General features: G+C 34.2%; 1 long non-coding RNA gene across 1 annotated transcript; it reads left to right on the plus strand.

Annotated features, from left to right (window-relative positions):
• Nucleotides 1-1,073: 1,073 nt before the first annotated feature.
• On the plus strand, nt 1,074-2,247 carry LOC115877635. The gene is made up of 3 exons (XR_004049374.1): nt 1,074-1,366; nt 1,652-1,816; nt 2,107-2,247. It is a non-coding gene; the product is annotated as an uncharacterized LOC115877635 (long non-coding RNA).
• Nucleotides 2,248-10,536: the final 8,289 nt, after the last annotated feature.

The raw sequence follows: 10,536 nt of genomic DNA on the forward strand, positions 1-10,536 counted from the left end.
CTGCTTTCCCGTTCAAAATATTCTAATAAAGTTGTAATGAGTTTTTTACGGCTATTAAGCTATCTTGTACACTTTACACTAAAAGAGGTTTTAAAATATCACAGTATTTTTATTATATCGTGTACTCTATTTTTCTGGAATATGGTAATAATTAATTGATTTTTTATGATTTATTCTTAGATGACCTGCCTTTCCCAATCAAGATATTTTAGTTTTTACAACTGGTCATTTTTTAAGGTCAATCCTTTCTTACATGTCACGTACCTTAAAAAATTCCGGGCCCTCGTTAAATTTTACGAGCGTCAAACTTATAATTTGGCCACATTAATTTTGGTTAATGTCTTTATTAAGTATATTTATATTATTTCGTTATTGCTGTTTACGTCCGCTCAATTCCTGCCTCGAAAATAACAATAAGGAAAAGATTATACATTTAGGTCAGGCGAAAAAGGGTACTTATCGTTATGGTATAACGAGTTCTTTTTGTTTATATTGTAATTTAAGTAATGCTTGTGGCCAGAGCAAACGGTTTTTTAGTTTAGTCTGATGAGTTTATTATTTAAGTAACATTGTTGTTCTTGAAATTTCACTGGGGGTAATTTTAAATCACTTAAACGTTATAAATCGTTTTCTTCGTTTTAAAGTCTAATGAGTAAAGAGTAAAATATATACCGGATGGTGCATTGTTTTGGTGCACTTCGGGCAAGTCGTTTTTAACTAATTTAAAAAAAACTGAATCTTTTTTTAGATTAAAACTGAACAGGTAGCAATGCAAAACCAGGCAAATGCGAACATACCGTAAGTTGTCAACATAATTTTGTCAATGTCAAATTATATTTCCTAGCATATACAAACTAAAATATATGGGAAACTGAAATTGAGATCTATGAAAGGACAATTTTACCGCAACCAGTTATATACAAATTTATTAGTTCTGTGACGAACCACCGGTCGCGCTTAAGGCGAAAATATTTAGGCAGTTCAAATCAAATCAAGTCAGTTCTAATCAAATAATATGTACCGTCAAAAATCGAAAAAAGTTTTACTATGGTTTTACTGGAATTTTAGTGATTATTTAAACTTTTTATTAAAAACAATGATGGAATCAGGCCGTAAACCCTTTCAGAATTATGTTGTTCCGATGTCGGATTTGTTTTCCAAAAGACATACATTCTCGAAGAACGGTCCTACATTATTTCAAAACTGATATCAAGTGCGAAACCTTAAAATGGAAAATACAACACAGCAAGATATTTAAAAGATTTATAGAGTTTGTGATTTACATTTTTGTAATCAAGATCGTACCTGGAATAAAAAGAGGTTTAGAAGTTAATTCTAAAGTTTTTATATACACCAGTTCATATGGGTAAGTATATGCATTTAGTTAAATAAAGAACGTACCTACACTGTAGGCCAAATTAATGTCGTAAAATATTCAGCAATGAAGATGAAAATTATTTTAAAAAAAATATCTTATCAACTTTATAACAAAAAATATTTTAATTGAGCTGTAAATAAACACGTTATGACACTGGCTACTTTAATTTGGCAGAGAGTGATTCAATTATTGGATATTCCAAAGTTTATTAAAAATGTTAAATATGTATTACGAATCCAAACTGAATTTGATTTATTAAAATTATCGTTTTAGATTTTTTAAATTGTATCTATCATTTTAGAGAAAGGATCAGATAACCCAAATCAGGAATCTTCCAAAGTGCAGATGATGCAGTTTTTGTGAGTGAGGTATAATATCTGTCTCTTGTAAGACCTCTTTTATGAATTTAACCCAGGCAGTTGTTTACAACCAAATTAGGTAAGAATTAAAAAATATAATAAGTGAAGCATACTACTCAAAAATGTAAATTTGCTTTATTAGCAATTGTTTTTGAATCCTGCTTATTAAAAGGCATATAAACACCATAATTATTTTTCATAAGAAATTAAGACTTAAAAACTTAAAGACTAAGATAAAAAGTTCATAGCCAATTTCTGTTGAGATTTTAGAGCCCTTCAACGGCATCAACTTTTAATTTTTTCCTCCTATAAACCATACTCGAGGTTATTTTGATGTGTCACATAATTATACATATTTATTTGTTTCAGATCTCAAGCATAGCAAAGGAATGGTACAACCTGTGAATTCAGTTTAATTACTGAGATCACGGATGATGAAACATTCATTATGATTATACAGAGCTACAAAGAGTTATGTTGAGAATCCAAATTAGCATAATGAATTGAGACGAGACAACACCTGCGTGGAAATTGAGGAAAAATGCAGATAAGAGGCATTTTAATATTAACGTTATGAATCCAATGTTTTTATCAAATCGTCACATAGATAATATTTCTCTACGCATAATACTAAAATTAAGAAGGTCAGGTCAAAACAACTTTAATTATCCATCGCGTGCGAAAAACAGTGCTTCGCATGACTTCGGCTTCGGCGCGTTTCGCTCAAGTGCTCATCATGCTTTAAACTTTTGCGAAGCGCCAAAATGTCATTGGATTAATTGCATGTATTTTGATTCTTCGCGTTACTTCGCTTTAATCCGTGGGTCTGCAGTTTTATACATAGATACCATTGATCCAATTCACATTTTTTCGCCGCGCTTCGAATAAGTTCGCGACAAAACTTTGTTAGTTGTATTTTATATTACTTAATGCTATTGTATTGATTTATAATTATTACTGTATTTATATGAACAAGTTAAATATAGCAGTGCCGTGCGAGCCTTCGTCTGAAGAAGAAATTTTATTTATTGTATAATTTGTATTATTTACTTTTTTTAATAAAGCTATTACTAATAATAATTATTCAACATATCCACACACAGTTAATTATTTTTATTTTATTAACTATAGCTGTTTTTTCTATCTATTTCATATTTTTTGATGAGAATAAGTTAATTCTAAATGAAACGTCACCTGTTTGAGAACAATACGATATAATGGAGCGATGTCGCGTTTAGAGTATTTTATTCTTATTAAAAAATAGGAAATAGAAGAAAAATAATCTATTTTCTGTACAAAAAAAAATAAATTACGTTCCAAAAATTGATAATAGATGGCGCTAGAGTCGACGCAACAATATAGTTACCTATCGTTAAAATGTAAAGTTTCCTGTAAAATAAAATAAAATTGTATCATAAGTTGTGTAACGACCCGATGCATGGCGCCACTGAATTCTCCAACAGACGGTATCATTTCAGTTTCCTATATATTTTAGTTTGTATATGTTTCCTAGAGCTTTAGACTTTTGTTTAGTTTGAACAAGTTTTAAATTACAAAAATGCGTCTTGGGTAAACTAGCCGTAGCTACTATACATACTATTGTAATGTAGACAGCATTAACAAATTGAATTTAATCATAGGTTGACAGCTTAAGGCATGTTGTCATTCGCCTGGTTTAGCAGTGTTACCTTTTCAGTTTTAATATAAAAATAAATGCAGTTTTTCTTATATTTGTTAAAAACGGCTTGTCCAAAATTGTTCAAATTTGACATACATATGTATTCGGCATACGCAGATCTTTAATAAATCTCCTTACGACTTCGCTGTAAAATCAACAAGGGACACAATATTTAGGTAGTTTAAAATCTGCATGGGGTTTCCTGTTTCCAACGCCGACGCATTACCCGGTATGTTTCAGTAAGAGCTTAATTTCGTCTATTTAAACTTTATTTACCTGGAAAACACAAATCCTATTGATTTTTATTAGATAATTTTAGATTAATGATTCGAATTTAATTTAACCATGTTTTAAACATTTTGTTTAAGAACACGTATTTTATATGTGTTTAAAATACAATTAGTACTTGTTTTAAACATACTTTAAATATTTGCTTAAAACTCTTTGAAACATGATTCAAACTCTCTTTTAAACATGCAGGGTTCATGTGTTATTTTCAATAATAAAATATGGAAAACTCTATTTTACTAATTAATAAAAACAACTCTAATACAAAAAGAATAGAAAAGAAAGTAGTCATCTCAATCTAATATTGTCTAAAAAAAATCGTTCAACTAATTATAATAGAAAAGAAATAGGTAACTCTGACAACACAACTAATGAAAACATGGCATCTACTTAATTACTTAAATTTATTTTATTGTGTGCCACAATTCGGAGTGATTAAAGGTTAATGGTACTTATTGATCTTTAATCACTAACGTGCGGAAATAGAACATAACCGCTAACGTGCAGTCTGGCACACCGCTATGCTATTTTTTATGTATAAGGCAGTATAAACAAAAGCAACTGCTTTTATCAGGGGCATTTATTCCTAAATTACTTAAAGGATAAGAAAAATACTGAAGTAGGTACACTAGAATATAGAATGTTTAGGAGGGGAGTTAAACATCGCGACCTTACAGATCTATTGTGTGTTCCCCTTTCTTGAGTTATAACAAGTTATAACTCATCATACAGTCTCAGGGCTTTAACAAAAGCCAAGTAAGGCCAGCTCTTTATCCTCGACATCAGCCGTACCAAAGTTCATGGCACGAATAGTCTTCGTTTCGGCGCACTCAGTGATAAGGTGTTCTGGTGTTTCCCCATTTTTCCCATAGAATCTGCATTTGTCAATGTTTCTCAGCTTTAGCCTACTGAGGTATTCGTTGAGGAGAAAGTGTCCTGTTAGAAACCCCATGGACAATCCGAAGATTGTTTTTTCTTAAATCAAGGAAACCCCTTGATTTTTCTCGGTCGTAAGTTCTGAGAAACTTTTTTGAGTGTCTTATACCGTTGGAGGACACACATTCCAAGTTACGGATGGAGTCTTCCAGATTCTCAGTTCCGCTTTCAGTTGGTTCCCGTTTGGAAAACAGAACGGTTCGGGTCCAGTTAGTGGAGTGTTCGCTCCTTTCCTAGCTAGATCATTTGTTTTTTCATTGCCTTCTATCCCTTGGTGAGTAGGCACCCAGAGTAGGAGGACTTTGTTTTCTTTGCCTAATTTGTTGAGTAGGTACACTAACATATCAGAACAAATTTATTCTAAAGAATTTAAACATATAGCTTATCTGATATAGAGTCAATACCGATTTTTTGAGCATTTTGGGGCACATTCTTCCCTTTTGTACAACACACGGATGTGTGATATAATGAGTCTTTCTTCTTAACTTTGATGGATAAATATACCAAGTTGGTCGTATTTTTAGACAATTTTCTAAATCGTTTTCTGGTGGATCATACTCATTAATACCACATTTTTTTTTCAATTATTATTGTAAGATAAAATATAGTCATCGGGGTCCTGTAGACCTCACGTTAGTGGGTAAACGGGAAAAATTAGTGAGTAAAAATTAAGTTCTCTAAAAATCGAAATGATTTTTTTTCGCTTTATCACTACACACTCTACTTAATTTTGGATGATATCTATACTGTATAGTTTAAAACAGAACTTAAAACCAGCTTTTTGAACAAGTTTTAAACATAATCCCGACTTAATCCTGACCGTGTTTAAAATAATTAAAAATGTTTTAGACCATAAAAACCCCATGCTATGTTTCAAAATAAAAAGAACATATATTTTCTTCAGCGGTGATAAATAAAATAAGAAGTGATAAATGTATGATTTGGAATAGAGAGAATATCATGAACATTCAGTAACAGTTTAGCAGTCGTACGAGAAGGTTGTGTTACCGATCGTGCGTTTTGTCTGCCGGTTATTGAACGTTTTGTTTTGTTTTGATTTGACTTGTTTTTGTTCCTGACCCGAAATCCACTCAAAGTTCACTGTTCGTTTAAACTTGACTTTGTTTACTTGTGTCAGTTTTTTGCAACATTAATTGATAATTTTTCGGCGTACTTGTTTCCGCTGTGCGTGAGTTTTAGCTTGTTTATACTTCCGAATTTTATTCAGCTGTCATCGACTTTTATTAATATTATTAATCATTTACATTATTATGGCTGAATTTAAGTGCGACTCTTGTCAAAAAATCCAAAAGGACAGTTATAAGGTTCGCTGTAGTGGAGAGTGTCGAAGAAGTTTTTTTATGACCTGTACAGGACTGGATAAGGCAAAAACAAAGGTGCTATGTCAACAAAAGTACCACAACGTTAGATTTTTCTGCACTGTCTGCGATTCTCCTACATTAAAATATGTTCATGATAGAATTACACAGCTTCAAGAATGCCAGGTCCAACCAGAAATCATCGAAGCACTAGGATTCTGTTTAAAAAAAAATATTGACATTTTTCCAGTCATAACTGAAATGTATGACATGCTGAGTGACCACGATTCCAAGTGGAAAATTTTACTCAAGAAAATTGATGACATATCCAGGATATCAGATACCACACAAGAATCCTTATTTAAGTCTATAAATGAGATAAAGCAAGACACTTTCAATTTATCATCAATTTTAATGGACAACCATGATGGGTCTGTTAAAGTCCAAGTTCATGACCCATCTAAGGAAGAAATGGCGAAGGAAATGGCTGACCTTAGGCGAGCGTTAAACAAATGTCGCTCACATTGGAAAAGCTTGTTACAAGGGATAAGACCTGTACAGATCATAATATGCAGCGGAAAAAATCCATTTCAACGCAGACGGGCCCTATAGATCACCAAAATAGTACTTTAGATAGTACTTTAGCTTTTATAGATTCGCCAAAAAAAATAGTTTCACCCAAAATAGTGTCATCGCAACCTCCTAAGGCCGCCATAAGAGAAGACTGGAATTATGTGGTGGTGTCCAGAATTCCACCTCCTTACACAGCGAATCAACTTGCGCACTATGTTAAAGAAAAACTAGGAACCACCGACTTCATCAGATGCTTTCCAATGCTGAAAAATAAGGACAGTTCCCATTCCGATTTCAAAATTGGAGTGCAAAAGAGGTGTCACTTGGTGCAGCTTAAGGACATAAATATGTGGCCGCCGGGAACCATAATAGATTCAACCTCAACATCCTTAAGCCAAGCTTCGTTTACTTCTTCGGTTGAACCTGCTCAAAATCTCAAAATAAACATCATTGAGAACCGCAAGCTACCTCACCTACTTGACCCACCACTGGCAACTATGCCAAGGGAGGTAAGAACTATTAAGATTGGGTCTGACAGGGAGGCTATAGCTGCTTGCAAGTCCCTGGCGATGGAAAATCCAGAAATTATTGTGCAGGGAAGTGCGAAGAGAGATGGTTTGGCAGTTATGGACCCGATGACCCCACCTATAGTACGGCTGTCTCAGGACTCAGATGCGGTAAATGGACGTTACGTGTTGGCCAGGTTGAGGGACCCCTCCATTTTGAAATCTCTTAGGCTATTCCTTGCCTATCTTCACGACCAACCATCCAGTGTGTGTTTTGAAGGACACACTAGTACCAGCATCAAATTGATGCTTGCATCAGAAGGGCTACCTAGTGACCTGGAGTCCTTGCGTAAGTTGTACTACCGCTTCCACAACGCCTATGGTATTGGTTCAACTGAAGTTGATGCAGATCTTTCAGCTTTCAGGTCATTCTTTTCTGCGGAGAGCCTTCTACGACTTCAAAAAATTAGGGAAAGTCATGGCAAATATTATTCCAGTGGTTCCCCAAATAAGAGTAAAAATTTTTAGTTGAATTGACGCGAACAGAGGATCAAGCACCCTCTGAAGAATTAAGCGATAGCAAGCTTGGTCTATTCCTTATTAATATTCAGTCCTTAAGACATAAAACAGATGAATTATATCTTTTACTAGAAGAACTTGAATTTCCAGATATCATTGCCATAACTGAGCACTGGTTGAATTTTGATGAGCCTGTGTTTATTAAAAATTATACCACAGTAGCCAGATTTGATAGAACAAATTTTTCTCATGGAGGTACTATGATAATGTCTTTAAACAACGACTTTTCCGAGGTAACTAGGTACAATGATTTGTTATCTGAAAAAGTATTCGAATTTTCCATTGTCCACCATAATGCTTATGACCTTTACATTATTTGTATTTATAGAACACCTGACTCTGACGTGCAATTATTCTGTCATAATCTACTAAGCTTGCTTGAGTCCCTGCCCTTGAAAAAGCAAATTAATTTTGTGTGGTGATCTTAATATTGACTTTCTTAGTGTATGTGCTGCTCAGGAGTTTCTTCAGTCCATTTTTGATTCTTTTGGAATGGCCATGCATGTAGGCTCACCTACCAGAATATCCAATACCAGTTCTAGTACTATAGACTATGTTGTGTCATCTTTTGATCCTAACTCCATCGCCTGCAACGTCTTTAGCTCGGGTCTCTCTGATCATGAAGCAGTTTTAACTGAATTTTCGATAAAGTCCAAAATCAAAATGCCCCTCGTAAATTATGCCGTATTTTTCAGAAAAAATGCTCAAAATTTCAGCCACTTATGTAAAACAACCAACTGGGATACTAGCTCTTATGATGTCGACACCGAATTTTCTATTTTCGTAAAAACATTAACCAGTCTAGCGTTCAAATCCTTTCCTCTTAGGCCTATAAAAAATAAGCATAATAAACCTTGGACCACTAAAGGTCTACGCATATCTTCTAAAAACATGCGTTCATTATCTCACTTAAAAAATTCTCAGACAGTCTCTTCTTCCATAATTACGTAAAATTAACAGAAAAATTTATCATAAGACTATAAGAGCCGCTAAGGACCTTTATTATAATAGGAGAATAGTCAATTCTGGTAATGTTGCTAAGGAAACATGGTCTATTGTGAATGAGTTGAGAAACAAAGCTTTTCTTCGTCTAGCAATATCTCTACCTCGCCTGAGAACCTTAACGATTACTTTGTAAATGTAGCGAAAAACTTAACTAATACCATATGTCCTCCTCATGATCCACTTTCTTATCTCTCTAATGATAATGTAAACTTACACAGTTTCTTTTTTTCGCCCGTAGTTCTTGAAGAGCTTCGGAGTACAATTAATACCATCAAAAATAAATCCTCTTCTGGGACCGACGGGCTAACTTTAAAAATGTTTTCGAATCTGCCAGAAAGCACTCTGAATCACCTAACAACTTTAATAAACATGTCGTTCCAAAATGGTGTTTTTCCAAAATGTCTTAAGACGGCAATAATCATTCCTCTGCACAAAGGAGGAGACAAAGATGAAGCTTCTAACTATCGCCCAATTGCACTCCTTCCAACGCTATCTAAGATCATAGAAAGGTTGGTTAAAAGAAGGCTGGTATCTTTTCTGTTTAAGTACGAAATACTTACTGAATATCAATTTGGATTTCTAAGCAACAAGTCCACAAATGACGCTATGTTTTCCCTCCTTAATAAAGTTTACTCCAGCCTAAACAACCATCATTCTACAGCAACAATTTTCTGTGATTTTTCTAAGGCGTTCGATTGTTAATCATAAGATCTTAATTAATAAACTGCAGCACTATGGGTTCAGGGGATCATCTCTCGGATAGTTTAAGTCGTATCTGAGCAACAGAAGTCAACTTGTGAGGGTGGATACCACGTTGTCTTCTAGAAAGCCAATAGAATGTGGAGTACCACAAGGCTCAGTACTAGGCCCTGTTTTGTTTCTTCTTTTTATTAACGACATTGCTAACATAAACATCAGTGGCAAAATATGTCTTTTTGCGGACGACACTAGCTTCACTTGGAGCAACAAGGACATCACGGCACTTCATAGGATTATATCAAATGACTTAATCACCATTAAATCTTGGTGCGATTCGAACCTCCTGAGTCTCAACATTTCTAAAACTAAGGCTTTGTCGTATAAAAACTCGTTGCAGCCTTTTGTACTTGACAACACCACCATTGACGTCGTAAAATCCGTAAAATTCTTAGGGCTTGTTGTGGACAATTCTCTGAAATGGGACATACATATCGAAGCTTTGTCGAAAAAATTGAGCTCTGCCTGTTTTGCATTAAGGTCTGTTTCTAAGGAGCTTAACTTGTCAGTGGCTAGAACTGTTTATTATGCACTTTTTGAGTCGCACCTCAGGTATGCCCTTCCATTCTGGGGTACGTGTTGTGCGGCTCAATTTGACCGCATTTTCAAGCTCCAGAAGAGAGCTGTTCGATATTCACTGGGACTAAACAGCAGAACTCATTGCCGGGGCTTTTTTAGAGAATTAAAAATATTGACTCTTCCTTCCTTATTTATATTTGAATCCGTTTGCCTAATACGTAAACATGTATCAGCTTCTCAAGAAAGGCCATCTCACACTTATCCACTCAGGAACGCGGAGCAAGATCTTTATCTACCTACCCCACGCTCAGAGTTAGTTAAAAGTTCAATATTATACAACTCGAAAAAAATGCACAATCACCTGCCATTTGAAATCAAATCCATAACATCATTTTTTTCATTTCGCAAAGCATTGAACTCTTATTTACTAGACAAGGCTTTCTACGCCGTAAATGAATTATATTTGAATTGAAAATCGAATTTGATTTTGAAAACACTGGTCTAATGTTTGCTATTGCTATATTTACTAATGACATCGAAATTAATTTATTTAGAGGTCATTGATATTTTGCTATAAACTGGCTAAATATTTTTGAATATTATTTTAATTTTTTTTGTTCTTTGACATTGTAAACATTTA

This window comes from Sitophilus oryzae, unplaced genomic scaffold (assembly GCF_002938485.1).
Source record: "Sitophilus oryzae breed Bouriz unplaced genomic scaffold, Soryzae_2.0 scaffold_1494_pilon_pilon, whole genome shotgun sequence".
Taxonomy (NCBI): domain Eukaryota; kingdom Metazoa; phylum Arthropoda; class Insecta; order Coleoptera; family Curculionidae; genus Sitophilus; species Sitophilus oryzae.